The sequence below is a fragment of the Rattus norvegicus genome, chromosome 19 (genome assembly GCF_036323735.1).
Source record: "Rattus norvegicus strain BN/NHsdMcwi chromosome 19, GRCr8, whole genome shotgun sequence".
Classification (NCBI taxonomy): domain Eukaryota; kingdom Metazoa; phylum Chordata; class Mammalia; order Rodentia; family Muridae; genus Rattus; species Rattus norvegicus.
In genome coordinates, this window is record NC_086037.1 from 7635930 (window position 1) to 7652224 (window position 16295).

Sequence of the window (16295 nt, forward strand, 5' to 3'; positions counted from 1 at the left end):
CTTACTCAGTTTCAGACTTCCATTCATTCACACGGCCATCTAGCCATCTCTCCTGTGCTTGCCCACACCTGACCCTGAACACCCCGTGTTTCCCTCTGGATCCCTGCTTCCATCAAGTTCCTTCCCTTCATCTGCCTCTTATGACTTTCATTCCTCTTCTAAATGAAATTCAAAAGTATTCCCTTGGGCCTTTCTTCCTGTTGGTCTTCTTTGGTTCTGTGGAGTGTAGAAGTTCATACCAGGCATGACCTTTTCAGACTGGGTTGCCTCACTTAGGATGATATTCTCAAGTTCTGTCCATTTGCCTGCAAAATTCATGATGCCTTTGTTTTTCATAGCTGAGTAGTATTCCACTGTGTAGATGTCTTTATCTTCAGCTGAGGGACATGTAGGTTGTCTTCAGGGTCTGGTTATTAAGAATAAAGTTGCTATTAAGAATAAATAATACCGAAAAAAAGAACCAAAAAAAAAAGAATAAATAATAGTATCTTTGTGGGATGGAAGAGTATCTTTTGAGTATAGTAGTAGTATAGCTCATTAGTAGTGTAGCTGTGTCTTCAGGTAGAATTACTCCCGGTTTTCTGAGAAACCAATAAATCGATTTCCAAAGTTGTTATACAAGTTTACATTCCTACCAGCAATGGAGAAGTGTTCCCTTTCCTGTTGGGGATTGGTTCTAATGCTATGATTTAATTGGGAATCTGTGTGTCCAAATGCTGAAGCCCTTGTCCCCAATTGGTTGTTGATCAACCAATAAAGAGCCAAAGACCAATGGCTGGGCAAAAGGAGATTAGATTTGCTCTGAGTAGGATAGAGGAATATAGAAGATGCTGCAGGAGAGAGAAAGCCAATGAGCTATGTAACAATTCGGGTAAGTGGCCACTGGACACTTCTCTGATTGAGCCTGGAGTAGCAGGCAGAGGATTAGAACTGCTCAGCCTTTTTGCTAATCAGAGAATTTCAAAAAATAAGCTAATGTGTGTTTGTCTTTCACTCTTGAATCCAAAGATCAGCTGGGCCCGTGGCTGAAAGTGTGCTACCCACTGGGAGTACAAAGTGGTGTAGTTAAACTCACTGACACCCCTTCCTCCACACCCTCAACAGGATGTGCTATCTCTTGAGTTTTTGAATCTCAGTCATTCTGACTTTCGTGAGATGAAACCTCAGTGTAGTTTTGATTTGTGGTGAGTAAGGACTTTGAACATTTCTTTGAGTGCTTCTTGGCCATTTAAGATTCCTCTGTTGAGAATTCTCTGTTTAACTCTGTACACCATTTTTAATTTGTGTTATTTTGAGTTGTTGGTGTCTAATTTTTAAGTTCTTTATAAATTTTGGATACTAGACATCTGTCAGACGTAGGGTGGGTGAAGATCCTTTCCTAATCCAGTTTCATGAGGTCCCATTTGTCAATTGTTGATCTTACAGCCTGAGCCACTGGTGCTTTGTTCAGGAAAATTTTTCCTGTACCAATATATTTAAGGCTACCGCCCACATTCTCTTCTATGAGGTTTAGTGTAGCAGAAAACCCTGTGTTTAATTCTGGAATTTATTTTACTAGGTAGGCTCCATAGTTCTATAGCATGTTGAAAATATTGTGCTTTTTTTTTTAAAAGAAACCACTGAACAAAATAAAGGAATGTAGAAATGTACACTTGAGTTCCCATAAGAATATTCAGAAAGGTAAATTTCCCATGAAATCATTTTGCTTATTCCAGAAACATTAACAGTTGAAAAGCAAAGCTGGGAACGAGAGAAACTGAAGTGCAGTAACTTGAAAGTTCCTGTGAGAAAAGGAGATTCGCCCAAGGGACTCAGGAAGAAGAAAGAATATCAAAGCCTAAGATGTAAAGTGTGTCAGGAAATACCTATTACCCAAGCAACAGTCACACACATGTAGTTGATTTATAAGGGTGGTTAGACTATCCTAAGTTCTGCTCAGACACGGTCACTTTAGGACCAAACATGGGCATGAAGGAAAGGTTATTGCATATGAAGATGAATGTTAATGTGCTGCTATAACTAATTTCAATGTCTGCTGAAAGAAAACTCCATTGTAAAAGTAACTGGGGAACTACAACCTTAATGCACCTCGTTTCTTAAAGAACTGCCCATTGCGTCCCTGTGGGACTTTATAAGCCCTTGAAAATGAAAATGTAGGATGCAGGTTTGGGGAGTGGATCACTGGCAGAGAACTTGCCCAGTGTTTCCCAGGTACCTGATTCTATGTTAGTACTAAACTGAGTAACTACCAACTAACTAACTCACTAAGCAAGTAAATAAATAAATAGGAAGGATAATAAAATGGAAACGCTCACATATATTTAACAAACTTTGTAGACCTACATAGATGTCTACCTCAATTATCTGAATCTGTACTTTGACTGCATAATTATTTTCTCACAGTCTACAGGTATTTTGAAGACCCTTTGCATAAAAATGTATATTTTTGGTTCCAAATTCCACACCTGAATTGATAAGAGACTGCATGGTGGGTAGAAGTGTCTTAGAGGGAAAGTACCGGAGGGTGCTCATGTAAGCAAACCTCTCAGAGCTGGAAAAAGCCAGAAGTCAAGCATTGGGATATCTGACTGAAAATTATACTGCTCGATGTTTTGTGAGAGAACAATATTTAGGTTATCAGCTTTATACTCAAAACCCCATTTTAGGTACCTAAACGCCAAACCAGTGACACTGTAAAGTGAATGCTATTAGGTCCAAATTTTAGCTTCTTCATTCTTTCTGTGTTTGAAGAGGAAAGAGATGAAAACTTAATTTCATACTAAATAGGTACAATCTCTAAGACATAGTGATTATACAAAATAGTAACTTTTGAGTTTTTAAGACAGGTATGCTTTGGCTAGCTCTCATTAATTGTACTGAATATGTGAAGAACTAATTTTACTTGATATATGTAATCGTAAAATAATAACAATCAAATAATAACATCCCCACTTCATCTCAAATCCACTGTTTTCAAATCACAAAATATTCAATCTTTAAAAAAACCATTTCCAGTGGAAAATTTTTTCCAAAGTTCATTCTTTTATTTAGTTTAGGGAAATTTTTTTTTTTGCCTTCTCTGTTTCAGCATGCAATTCCAGCTTTTCCATATCCACGTTTCATCTGTATCTTTCTGTAATGGTTGTGGGTTGTGCATACTTTGTGTGTTCTTGGCCTTTCTCCTCCTGCTGCACAAAGCAGCCAGACTAATCTCTCCGGCCTCAGTTCTCAGTTCATCTCAGTGTGTGGGAGATAAGATTAGAGGCCTTGATCCCACTGCTGTTGGAACAAGACCTCAATCTCTCAGTGTCTCTATTTAATCAGGTCCCTATTTTAGCTGCCACAAAGCTGTCAGCCAAAGAAAATACGCTATCCCCCCATCAAGGGGTTAAATTGGATTTCACAGTGTGCAAACTCTCTTCTGAGCAAAATTCCACCTGCACCCTCTGTCAGGCAAATTACTTCTGACTTTTAATTTATTTCTCCGGGAAATGGAAAGGTGTGGCATAACCAGAGTCAACAGGGAATAAAGTACACGGTGCAATCAGGGACTCTCCAACCACGGCCTCCCTTCTCTGTCAGCTTTAATAGGTTCTCAGAACACACAATTTATAGAATGCATGACATGTCCTCTCTGTTTGGAGTTTTATTTTGGACCTGTCTAGTTAATGACCCCAACAAGTGACAACTGACGTTTGCTTGATGTGGTGGCACCTGGAGATGTGTTCTTTGTACCCTGAAGTTCAGGATGAGAGTTTGCAAAACAAGAATAGTAATTGAACTGGACTCTTCATTTACTAATGGACAATAGGTAAACTGGAGCACAGGGGTAGGGAGTGACTCAAGCAATGGCAATATTCATTTGTCGTTGTGGGTGTCAAATAGAGGGGTGCAGGTTGAAAGCCAGGAAATATATTTTTAGATGAGGTTACTATTTTGTGACTAAATCCATTTAGCAGAGTGTTATTAAATAATTCAAATAATTCCATTTAACACTCCTTCTTCTAAATTCAACTGAATATGAAGGTATTTCTATGCTTTAATTTCACAAGCCAATTTCAGGAGAAGGAAATTTATGTGAATTAATAAAATACATATTGCTTTAGAGAAAATGGTAAGCATTTTTGTCTAAGAGACTAAAAGTCAAGAATTGGTTTTTTTAGGGTACAAATTTAATGTTTAGGGAATACATCTTCAATTAAGGAAATGTGGGGTAGTAGTGGAAATTTACATCTCTATAAATTGAGTCAGCAATTTTCTGACAGCTTCTCTCCCTTTTCTAATATCTTTTAATATTAAATTCAAACTAACTTTGGAACCAATTTTATATGCCTGCAAAGAGTTTGAGTCTTCTCCCATGGTAGAAAACTGTAGATAAAATCCATGTATCTAGTAAGTGAAATCTGACTGTCACGCAGGAAGATGTTCATTAGGTGGAGAATTATGAGAAGGCTATTTGGTAAAAATAATTCTTCTATCTTTACATAAATAAATTATGTTGGGTTAACTTAGAATTGACTTGGAAACCATTGGTTGGGAATGATGGGGTAGATTAGAGCTAAAGAATCAATATTGGTTTTCATAGATAGCACCATTACAATTTCAATCTCTAGAGTGAGCCATTACTTTGAATGTACATACTGAATGTCCTAGGGTTCCTTAACCAGAGAAGTCTATCCTCTTCATGCAATTCCAGGGCAGGCCCAGGGATAATGTTGAAAGGAAACAACTATGCAGGTCCCCTTAGTGCATTAGTTCCACTGGAACAAAAGGAGTAAGATCAAGGTACATCATATAAAATAACACTCATTATAGAATTGCATACGTGCAAGCAGGAAACCTGTGAACTCTAAAGTCTCCCAATAAAATTTAAATCTATTAATGTATTGACAAAACCATCCTCAATTACAATTACAGAGCTGTGGAGAAAAGTTAATAAGGCCAAGAATTAAGCTGTTTGGGTCTTACAGAATGGAAATTAGCCAATAGAGTGGGCTGAAACCACATAAATCCAGTACAATACAGAGCACATAGAAAGAAATCAATTTATAACAAGTCGTGGCTATTACACCTACAAATATGCATAATAGCAAATCAAACAGGAAGTACCACTCACAGATTAAAAGGTGAAATTGAGCGAATGAATGATAGTACAGGTACCAAATGAGAGAGCGTAGATATCTTAGGAGCAACCATACTTGAACGAATTTTAGGTGTTACTTCAATTGAGCAGTTCTGTAAATGCCACCCTTAGAATATATTCCTGCTTACCAAAAGTTTATGACCCCTTAAATTTTCCAATTGCACAAAATTTCTTAATTGCACTGGGAATGAAACCTTTAGGAAGCAATTAGGAGATAATGGTTAACTCTTCATGGTAAATTAGTGTCTCTGTAAGAATATTATAAAACTTGTTTCCTCTGTCTCTCTGCTTACTAATGGGTAATATATGAGAGAGGGACAGATGAGAGGGGGCAGAAAGACAGAGAGATGGAGACAAAAAAGCCAATTCAGAATAGGAACTTCTTCAGACCCTCCAAGAATATGAGAAATAGAGGTTTGCTGATATTAACCACTCTAGGTGTGGTACACTTCTTACAATGTCATGACACAAACAGAGGCACAAACCAAAAGAGGATTATAGATATTCTGAATTAAGTCTATAATGTGAAATTGAATCTGTCCTGTTAAATGTAGACAAACCATTAACATGGCCTTTAAATGTTTTCTATTTACTTATAAACGTTTTCTGTTTAAATATGTAGAGTTATACCTACACATACACAGATCCAGTTTGTATAAATATATTTTCAGAAGTCACTAAGATTTTGTTTTGTTTTGTGTTTAAGAGAGTCTCACTATGTAGGTCAGGCTGTTACTGAACATGCTATTCAGGGCACGTTGGCCTTGAATTCTACATCTTCATGTCATAACTTCCATAACACTAATGTTAGTCAAAAAAGAACCACCTACATTCCAAAACTGGGGGCTCCCCCATGCCCCACCCCAGCATCAATGACTCATCACTAGAAGCCAATTCCACACATTTGCATACTTGTCATGGTTTCATAGCTCCCCTATATTCATGGTCCACAACCCCTATAAAATCCAAGCCACCACGACCTGGTTTCTCTCTGTTTTTCCATAGCATCTCTAGCTCCCCTTCTTTCTTACATGAAGACTGTTGTGTGGTGTCATTTCAGCAGCATTCCCTGGGCCTCTCGAAGTCAGAATACCCTTTTGCTGCAAAAACGCAAATAGGACTACAGGTGTGCGCCACCGGGTCCCATTAAGAAATTTTTTAAAGAATTGAAGAGGGGAAACTACTGATTGAATAACAACTTGGAAGTATATAATTATAGAGGAAATAATAACTTTAAAAATCATTTTCAGAAACGGTTCAGCAGACCAACTGTTCAGGAACTAGACAGGAAAACTGACTAGAACAAATAGTAAGCTCTAGGTTTATATAGAGACTGTGTCTCAAAAGTAAGGTGAAAAGCTATAAAGGACATGACATTGAATTCTGGCTTCCACACATGTATGATGACATGCCCACAATATATGTGCACACATGCATATAACACAAATACACACACACATACACACTAAATTTTAAAACGCGAACCATAGCATCGGTTATTGTATTGTGCTATTGATAACCACCACATGAGGGTGATTTATTTTGACCCTACTACAATGTACAAATCATGTTTTTGAAATAAATATTATCAGAAACTACAGTGTTTCCTTGTGGATAAAAGCTATAAAGCTCCAGCGTGAATCCCCAACATGCTTCATTAGGCACACCAATAACTGCTCTGAGAGGAGTCACTGTCTCTAGCTTCCAGCTACTTCAGAGGAGCGTCTTGATACATGAAAATCTTTTGATATTACACTGTAACTTATTGTGAGTAGTTAAACCAAACTAATTTTCATATAACAGAACCCCAAAACGTAAGTTTCTAATAGCAACCATTCAGTACACTTGGTCTTCTAGAATTCTAAGAACAAAGGATGAGACACTCCCTTCTCCCAATCTTGGAATGAATTGCTGTTTTCTAATGCTGAGTGATGGGTTTTATTGGTCAGCAAAAGATGATAGAATGTGATGTTTTAGGACAATGTACCTGGACCACAACCGTTTGCCCTTAATACTTGTGGTAATACGAACTTGGTAAGCTGCTCACCCTCTGTCTATGCCAATTTCCATATCTCTAGAAAAGAAGAAGGGAAATTATTTTTACTGACTCAGGGGAAAGCAGGGGCTGAAGGAGATGGGACTCTTCTGATTGTAAAAGAGGCTCAGTTTAGATGAGCAATAACGTATAGCCTCGGGTCCGGGACAAACAAATCCACAGTCTTGAAATTTATCCTTGGCCATTGGCTTCAGATCTTCTGCTTCTACTCAGAGGATGACTCTCATGAACAATGGAATGATGCATTTAGAAAGGGGTTACTGTGAGTTAGTTACACATGACAGATTAAGATAGAGCAAACCAGCAGAGATCAGGTGTGGCAAGAGCACTTTCCAAAGACAGTTTGCCACAAGGGACTCCATCTAGGACTTGATAATGCTTCACTGGGTTAAGGCATGGAGGTAAGCTGATGAATCAATCCAACGGTCCTGACTGGAGTGGAACCTCACTCATAGCTTTCAGGCAGTTGTGTTCATATAAGCTGCCACACAAAGGAGATGAAATCAAAGGAGAAATCAGAGCTCATTGAGTGTCCCTGAACACTTGCGATGTCCCTCCCCTCCAGGTGGGACAGATGTGCCAGTAGAACTAAGGAGAGTTCTGACTTTTGTACAAGAGATAAATAGCATTGTCTGCCTTTGAGGACCTTCTTCTAAAACTACCTAGTGGTTTTCTCTCTCTCCTACTTGCCAACTCTATGTAAGTGGTGTCAAGCAACAGCCTGTTTCACCACCTGAATAGTCTTCTTAATCTTGAGGGTGGGATCTCTCCCAGTTTCCCTGGTTTAGGGACTCCCCTGCCCCAACTATTAGGACCATGGGTAAATGTACCTCTCATTTTCCCCTCAACTCCATCTTCTGTCTCTATCTCTTATGGCCATGTGACAGGTCCAAGTGTTCCCCCAAAATCTGCATTGCAGACAGCTTCAAAGTCCCAGGAGGTCTAGCCCTAAAGACTGCTTCAACTAGGCCTGTACTGGTCCCTGAGGTCCTACAGAGTCTAGACATCAAGGGAACCATCATGCTCTTCCAGGACTTGGCCAACTTCCCAGCTTTCTTGGGTATCCAAAGATCTCAATGCCCCCATCTCATCTGTCTGTCTGTCGCTCTGTCTGTCTCTCTTTCATGTCTCCACTCTGAGATGGCCTTTCGCTCCTTCCCCACCCCGATCCTGCTCCAATAAACCTCTTGTGTAAGATCTGTTGTGCAATGTGATCTCTCTGTGGCTCTGACCCACCAAGATACTTCTGCTACCTCATACCAACAAGCACTAAATGGGTTTATATATGTAAGGTCCTGATTATAATCATATTATGTGGTACATTTTAGTCAATCCTAGGTGTTATCCTAGCTCACTGTAGATTGGATCCTGGATGCATTCCAACTCATTGGTTCATGTTTCTACCATTCTCAGTTCATGATGCTCCTCTTACCCCTTATCCTGACATTTCAGAATGTTTTGTTTTGTTTCGTTTTTGTTGTTGTTGTTAAAGTTTTGTTTTTTATCTAGAGAGGAATTTTATGACCAAAGTAGCCCCATCAAGTTCATTAAGTATTTTTGCTATAATTATTGGTTCGGACACGAATACAGGTCACTAAACAGAAAATTCAAAGATAAATGGGTTTTTGCTTGAGCTTCCTGTCTTTCTCTCTGGGCACAAGGCTGAAAAAGTGGAAGGCTTACAGGTGTATTTACTATGTTTACTTAATGTGATACCTGCGTTTTAAATGAGCAAAGGTAAAACTTTATTAAAAAAATAGATGGGGAGGAAGCATATTAACAGTGTTTGTTGTCCATTACCTTCCCAGTCCTGTCAGGCTGGACTCTCCTTCATTCTGGTTCTTCCTAGCTACTACAGTCAGCAGATCTATGTGGAATTTAGTCGGTGTCGGACTGAATTTCGTCTCACTTGCCAACAAAAAAGCAGACAGATACAGAAACAAAATCCCCTCATTTACACATGAGAAAAAAAGATATATTTCCTATTATTAATTGTCTTTTGCTTGATCACAGAAACTACCAGTTTTTGTTTGCTTTTTAAGATTTTCATCAAAATGTTCCAGCTCAATGAACTAATTTCTGTTGTAGTAAAGTGTAGAATCCACTTCTAGGTGGAGACATGTAATTGTCTCTTCCCTTAAGAGTTAATCCTGTAGAATAGCTCAACCCCCTCATTTATAGATAGGAAGACTAATCATCCCTTCAGTGAGGTAATGTCCCTGTCCTTCCAAGAATCCCCACATGCAGAACAGTCCCTAGGAGTTGCCATTGAAGATCAACTAGGTAGGCACATTTCCATGAGTTCTGACTCAGTCAGTCATAAATTACATTTTTTCTTTTATCTCCATCTTCTAGGACCTAGAGTAGAAAGAGGTGCTAGCCCGGGCATTAAGTATGTTTTATGTGGGACTTAAGACTTATTTTTACTCTTATCTAAATGTTTCCTACCCACAATATGGCTGCTTGACCACCATGGGGTTGGCTTCTGTGGGGTTTAACTAGGTTAAAGGGCCGGGTATTTTCTTTGACTTTCTCCTCTAAGGGAGGTGCAGAGATTTCCAATTTGCCTACCTTGAGTTTTTCTTTTAAATGCTAATATAGTTGCCTTTGAGCTTTCTTTTGAATCTGTTCTTAATTTCTTTTATTGATGAGACTAAATTCCCCAAGAAAAGATGTTCATTTCTCCTGTAACATCTAGTAATTCCAATAGAATATTCCAAAATTCCTACTAACATTTCCAATGTGCCCTGACTTGACAGAATGGATTTCCACTGGAGGCTAATGTTGCATTAAAAAGTGGCAGGACATCCTCTCTCTTTCAGTTCTGGGTATGGTAACACCTGTTAGAGAACCTAATGAATAAACTGTATTCGAGAAGAAAAACGTTTATCCATTAAATGTGTTAAATGTGCCATTGTGCATATTGGTTTTTTATATCTACATTAACAAATCTCTAACACAGTCACACACGAAAAACAAAACAAAACAAAAGCCACCACCAACGAAACCCCACTATGTCCCAAGTAACATGAACACAAATGAGAAAACGATTGTGAATATATATTTTTTACATTATTTGTTTGTAGTCATGGGGTTAAAATCAGATGATTATGCATGCAACATGACAGGAAGTAGGTGAGCAAATGCACTGAGAAACCAAGGATTGCTTCTCCCAGAGCTGTGCTATGTGCTAGGGATGCTCACGACACACCTTTAAGTCCTTCTCTTCTTTATGTGCTGCTATCTGGGTCTATTTTCTACCAGGTTTATAGATAAGCCTTTTCCACTTTAAATCTGTTCATCTTGTTTGTGATCCAGATGACAGAAAGCAATCACACTAAGTCCTTAAGTCTGTTTGCATACAAATGGCGCCTTCTAGGCCTGATTTACATTACCCAAGCAGGTTTTGTGTGGGAAATTCACTTCCAGACTTGCATGTGGGTGTCAATTTTCATCAAGGGTGAATCTATTAGTCTCTTTCATTTCCTGATTACTCAAGGCTTTATCAACTAGAAGGGATTTAACTTGCCTGAACGATAAGCAAGCCATCCATTTCTCCAGATATGGTAAATTTTCTCTCTCAATCTGGGTAGACAATCACAAAACCCTGAGATAGAATCACCTCAACTGTATGGGGTTTTTCTAATTCCTGGGCTTTCATTTAAACGTCAGAAAAGTCTGTCTTAGCAAAAGTTAGTCCGCTCTGTAATGAGCTTAAGGAACTATGTCCAAATGTTCTCTCTATAAATTAACTTTAACTATTGTTAAGGCATAATCCATGATAGGCCTGAGAGACCATGATAGGCGTTAGATATATTCTTTGGTAAGCAGATACATAGAGAGGGACCATGACTATGTTTAAAAAAAAAAAAAAGAAAAAGCAGTGAACTTCCAAGATAGAGGCTTCCTCACCTTCCTGACCAGAGACAAAGCCTGGCTGGCAGCTTTGTTTATAAATTAGCTTTTAAAAAAAACTAACTCTGTTTTTAAAATTAACTCTGTTTTTAAAAACGAATTTTGTTTTAAAACTAATTCATGTTTTATAAATGAGTTATTTTTATTTTATGTCCATTGGTGTTTTGCTTGCATGTATATATGTTGTGATAGAATCGCAGCTCCAATCTGGACAGACCAACCTGGCCAACACAGTCCCACATAGAGGTTTACTGAGTTGGATGGAGACACACGAGTGGGGAAGAGAGAGAGGAGAGAAGAGAAGGGTAAAAGTGGGCAGAAAGGGTCGGCCTTTTATTGAGACTGTGACATCATTGCTCCCAGGTGAAGGTGGGAACTGAAGCAAATGTATGCTGGGAATGTAAGACCATTGCCATGGCAACAGATGGACAGGTCCCTGTCGCCTGCAGGTGACATCATTGCTGGAGGCAAAAGCCATTCCTGATAACAGCAATCTATGTGAGGGGGTTGAATCCCTTGAAAGTTCTCAGCTCTCACAGGGATGTGATGGACTCTGGTCCTCTGGACCAGCCACCATTGCTCCCAACTGCTGATCCATCTCACCTGCTCCAAAATTTAAACATTTTTTTAGATGTTCCTGCAAGTGTGTCTGTGAGGCTATTAGGTCACCTAGAACTGGAATTACAGACAGTTGTGAGCTGCTCTGTGAATGCTGGGAAATAAACCCTGGTCTTTTGCTCTTGACCACTGAGCCACGTCTTCGGCTCTAAGTTTGGCAGTTTAAAACAAAGACTTTCCTCTTTCTCCTGCCAGCAGGACTCCTGCTAATGGACCGGCTTGCCAAGTACAGGCCTTGATCAGGAATAAGTTACACATCAATTGTTGGACATAAATTACGGAAAGTAAACTCTTCGGACTTTATAAAACACAGGCCTTGAGAAGAGCCTGGGATTTTTGGCCTCTGGAGTCCCTCTCTACTTTTGCAGAAGTTCTTTCGTTCTGTAGGTATCCCCTGCTTGTGTGTGCTTCCTCACCTCCAGTAAATGCCTTCCTTCAATTGCTGATGGTCTGCTGTGGTCTGCGATGGTGGAGATTTCTCTGCTGCTACCTGTTTCACTTGAGGTTTTGCCTTCTAATTTTTTAACTTACAGAGCAAAGAAACACGACCACCTCCGTAGACTGTATCACACTGATAAACTTAGGTGTGGGAAAATATGGTTTATTCAGTCTCATAACAAAAAACCAAGGATCATCCCTTCTGTTTGAGATAAATGTCTATTCATCAGTGCAAAGCTTTACCTTTTCTTTTCCTGGAAGAGGCTGGCTGTACTGGAATTAGAGCGCCCTAATGACTCCATTGGCAGATTTGCTCAGTGACTTGTTTATCTTTCGTATGGTGGGGGATTTAAATTTTTTAACTGACCTTCTTCCTTTTCATTGGTTCTTGGGAATTTTACGGCCAAGTCAAATATTGGCAACCTGGCTTTGGTTGCTGTAAAAGGCTTTAATGCATGGTTTGAGGTTTGAAATGAAACCGACCATTGATTTATTTTATCTTCCTGACAGTTTGGTCAGTGTGGGCAGTTTGTAGGGACCCTGTCTCTTCTCTTGGCTTTCTCTCTTCTGTGTGGTGATTTTGATACTCTCCATGCATTTGGACAGGATCATGGGTAATGGAATATAAGGAGATAATAGTCCATATAAAAGTGCAATAGTGAATTACTTGTGAAATAAAGCAGTCTCTGTCTCAACACAGATCAACTTAATGTAGCATATTAAATCTGAATGTCATTGGGGCCAACTGAAATTGACAGGAGGAGGATTCCTCATGAAAACATACATAATAATCAGTCTCTCTCTTTCTCTCTCTCTCTCTCTCTCTCTCTCTCTCTCCCTCCCTCTCTCTAAGAAATAACAAGGAATGTGTTAATTGTTAATTCTAGTTAATCTTAATAAATCAAACAAATAAACAAAACATCACTCCTGAGAATGGATCCCATTCCTTAGCTAAACTTCCAATTTTCTCATCGGGAATACAATTACTGATTTTTGTAATTGACTAAGGCTTGGATGTATCCAGACCGGAATTGCTTATCTAAAGTGCTTCTGTTATTTTCAAACAGCTTTCCAGGAACAGACTCAGGATGTTGCATTTACATATATGTGCACATCATAGGAAAGAGGCAATCAAGTTGAAACAGAGTAAAGGGGAGGGTACAAAGGACGGGTTAGAAGGAGGAGTCATGGGAGAGGTCAAAAGAAGGCTAGGGAACAGGAAGTCATGTGATTATATTTTAATGTAAATATATCTTTAAAAAACAAAATAATGGATGTCTAAAAAAAATAAGGAGAATAGACTTGAGAAGAAAAAGCCAGCATTTCCAATCAATCAATCATGCCCTATAACAACCTACTTTTTCTTTACTCCCCAGTGGCTTTTCCTGTTATCCATCCAACTTTCTCCAACTGGGAAGTAGATGAGGGCTTCCTGCTCCAGTCTCACATGCTGTTTAGTGTCCACAAAAGCCAAGAGTTTTGCTTCTGTGAGAACTTAGCTGCAACTCCTTGCTCAATAAAAATTATGCAACATAAAAACACAGTAAATGATCTATAATATTCTTATCTATTCTTGTAGAATTTTATACTGGCATATAGTGCATCTCTATCATATTTGGTTTCCCATGTTTGATTTCGGAGACTTCTAAAATGTCATGTAGAATTCATAAAAATTATAGACTAGCATGCAATTTGTCAGCCCTTAGCTGTTAAAATCAAGACTTATGACAGACTGGGAATGAAATTGAGATAAGAGCCCATACTTACTCTGAGAGACTCTGGGTTCATTTGGTGCCCAAAAAGCAACAATAAAGTAAAGGGATTTGGGTGAGGGCAGAGGAGGTTATCTGTAGGAGAACTTGAAGCATTTGAGGTCAAGGCGGTGATTAGTGGCATCCAGGGACCAAGAGAGTAAAATTCTGACAGGATATTCAAAGAAAGTGAAGCTGACGTATCAGTTTAAGGTAACGATCAAAACTGATAAGAAAAGGATTGGGAGACTTAATCTGAATGCAATCTCTTCGTCCATAATCATCTTTTATTTTCTTTTGCAAATTAAGGAACTGAGGCTAATAATGTTTTAGTGTCTTCTTCAAGACAACACAGCGTGTAAACTGCACATGCAGACCCAAACCAGAGACAGTGCAATTTACACTTGTCAGATCTGTCTTAAATCTATGGATGTGCAATCTTAAACCATTTGATGTGTCTTAGTGGGTGCCAATTATAGATGCAACTGGTCATGTCTATCTGGGAACGATGCTCGGTTCAATTGTCCAGCATGAAGCAGGATCTTAGGGTAGAGCAGGATCATATTCACAGGTGAAGTTTTAACATCGATGCCACAGTAGCATTATAGCTATAAGAATGGTTGCACAAGGGAAACATGTATGTCTGAAGAACATACATACAGTCTGCCTTCCAACAATAAGACATCAGTCTGAAACCTGAATTGGAAACCTCTGTAGATATTGGTCTTTAACAGGGTACATCCTCTCCGGGTTGTTTTTTTTACCTTAACTCCAGTCCAGTGACTAAAATATTAATTGATACTCCCTCATGTTTTTCTCCACTTATTCATTTTTTTTCTATTGATTTTTTTTAAAAGAACCTCCTGATCACCAAGTATTCAGAAGTAGGCAAGATGGTGGGTTTCACTATCATGGGCAAAAGAGCAGGATTCAGAGACATAGCATAATACTGATGTCTGTGACAACGTAAGCTGGGTTCCAGAGACCTCCAGTCAAGTGAGGCCAGATGCTTCACTGCAGAAACAAATTTCAGCATGAATCAGCATAAAGAGGATGTGTGTGTGTGTGTGTGTGTGTGTGTGTGTTTTGTTAACATTTCAAAAGATAGTTAAGAAAATATTTAATATTTTTTCGTGCTTTTCTGATAAAAAAAAAACTTAACAGGGGTCTCTGGACATGCTTTGGGCAGGATTATAATCTGATCAGAGGTTACAAAGCTTCCACAAGGTAATCAGAACATGAGTTTTAAAACTTATACTGTTGATCTTCCTGGTTGCTGCCGCCGCAGAGAGCTCGTGGGCAGCACCCCTCGAGCAAACTTGAGCCTTGTGACCACAGGTAAGACCAACTTTTCTGCTGCAAGAGACCTGCCTGGTGAACTCGGGACACACAGAGGCAAAATTCCTCTAGGACCGGGCACTTCCTGTGTTTACTCGAGTCCCACACCCGCGGATCCCGGCCCGCAGCAGCTCTCTGTTCCCAGACCCTGTGGGAGAGAGACCTCACCGCCTGGTCAGGTGGGCACTCCTGAGGCTGCAGAGCAGAAGAGACCACCAACACCGCCCACCCCTGCCCACATCCCTGGCCCAAGAGGAAACTGTATACGGCCTCTGGGTTCCCTTAGAGGAGGGCCCAGGACCAGCAGGTCCGCTGGGTCTGAGACACCGCCAGAACCTGAAGGGACAGACCAGATAAACAGTTCTCAGCACCCAAATCCCGTGGGAGGGAGAGCTAAACCTTCAGAGAGGCAGACACGCCTGGGAAACCAGAAGAGACTGCACTCTGCACACATCTCTGATGCCAGAGGAAAACACCAAACTCCATCTGGAACCCTGGTGCACGGAGGCTCCCAGAAAGGGCGGCGCAGATCTTCCTGGTTGCTGCCACCACAGAGAGCTCGAGGGCAGCACCCCGCGAGCGAACTTGAGCCTTGGGACCACAGGTAAGACCAACTTTTCTGCTGCAAGAGACCTGCCTGGTGAACTCGGGACACACAGAGGCAAAATTCCTCTAGGACCGGGCACTTCCTGTGTTTACTCGAGTCCCACACCTGTGGCTGCCGGCCCGCAGCAGCTCTCTGCTCCCAGACCCCGAGGGAGAGAGACCTCACCGCCTGGTCAGGTGGGCACTCCTGAGGCTGCAGAGCGGAAGAGACCACCAACACTACCCACCCCTGCCCACATCCCTGGCCCAAGAGGAAACTGTATACGGCCTCTGGGTTCCCTTAGAGGAGGGCCCAGGACCAGCAGGTCCGCTGGGTCTGAGACACCGCCAGAACCTGAAGGGACAGACCTGATAAACAGTTCTCTGCACCCAAATCCCGTGGGAGGGAGAGCTAAACCCTCAGAGAGGCAGACACTCCTGGGAAACCAGA

The 16295-nt window shown here is 40.3% G+C and overlaps 1 long non-coding RNA gene across 2 annotated transcripts; it reads left to right on the forward strand.

The window, feature by feature from the left end:
- The first annotated feature begins 7019 nt into the window (after positions 1 to 7019).
- Positions 7020 to 13709, forward strand: LOC102547837 (uncharacterized). 2 transcript variants are annotated; one of them, XR_361609.4, is made up of 3 exons: positions 7020 to 7177; positions 11931 to 12115; positions 13547 to 13709. It is a non-coding gene; the product is annotated as an uncharacterized LOC102547837 (long non-coding RNA). The 2 variants fall into 2 exon arrangements; XR_361608.4 differs by having other exon boundaries at positions 7030 to 7177; positions 11928 to 12115.
- The last annotated feature ends 2586 nt before the right edge of the window (positions 13710 to 16295 follow it).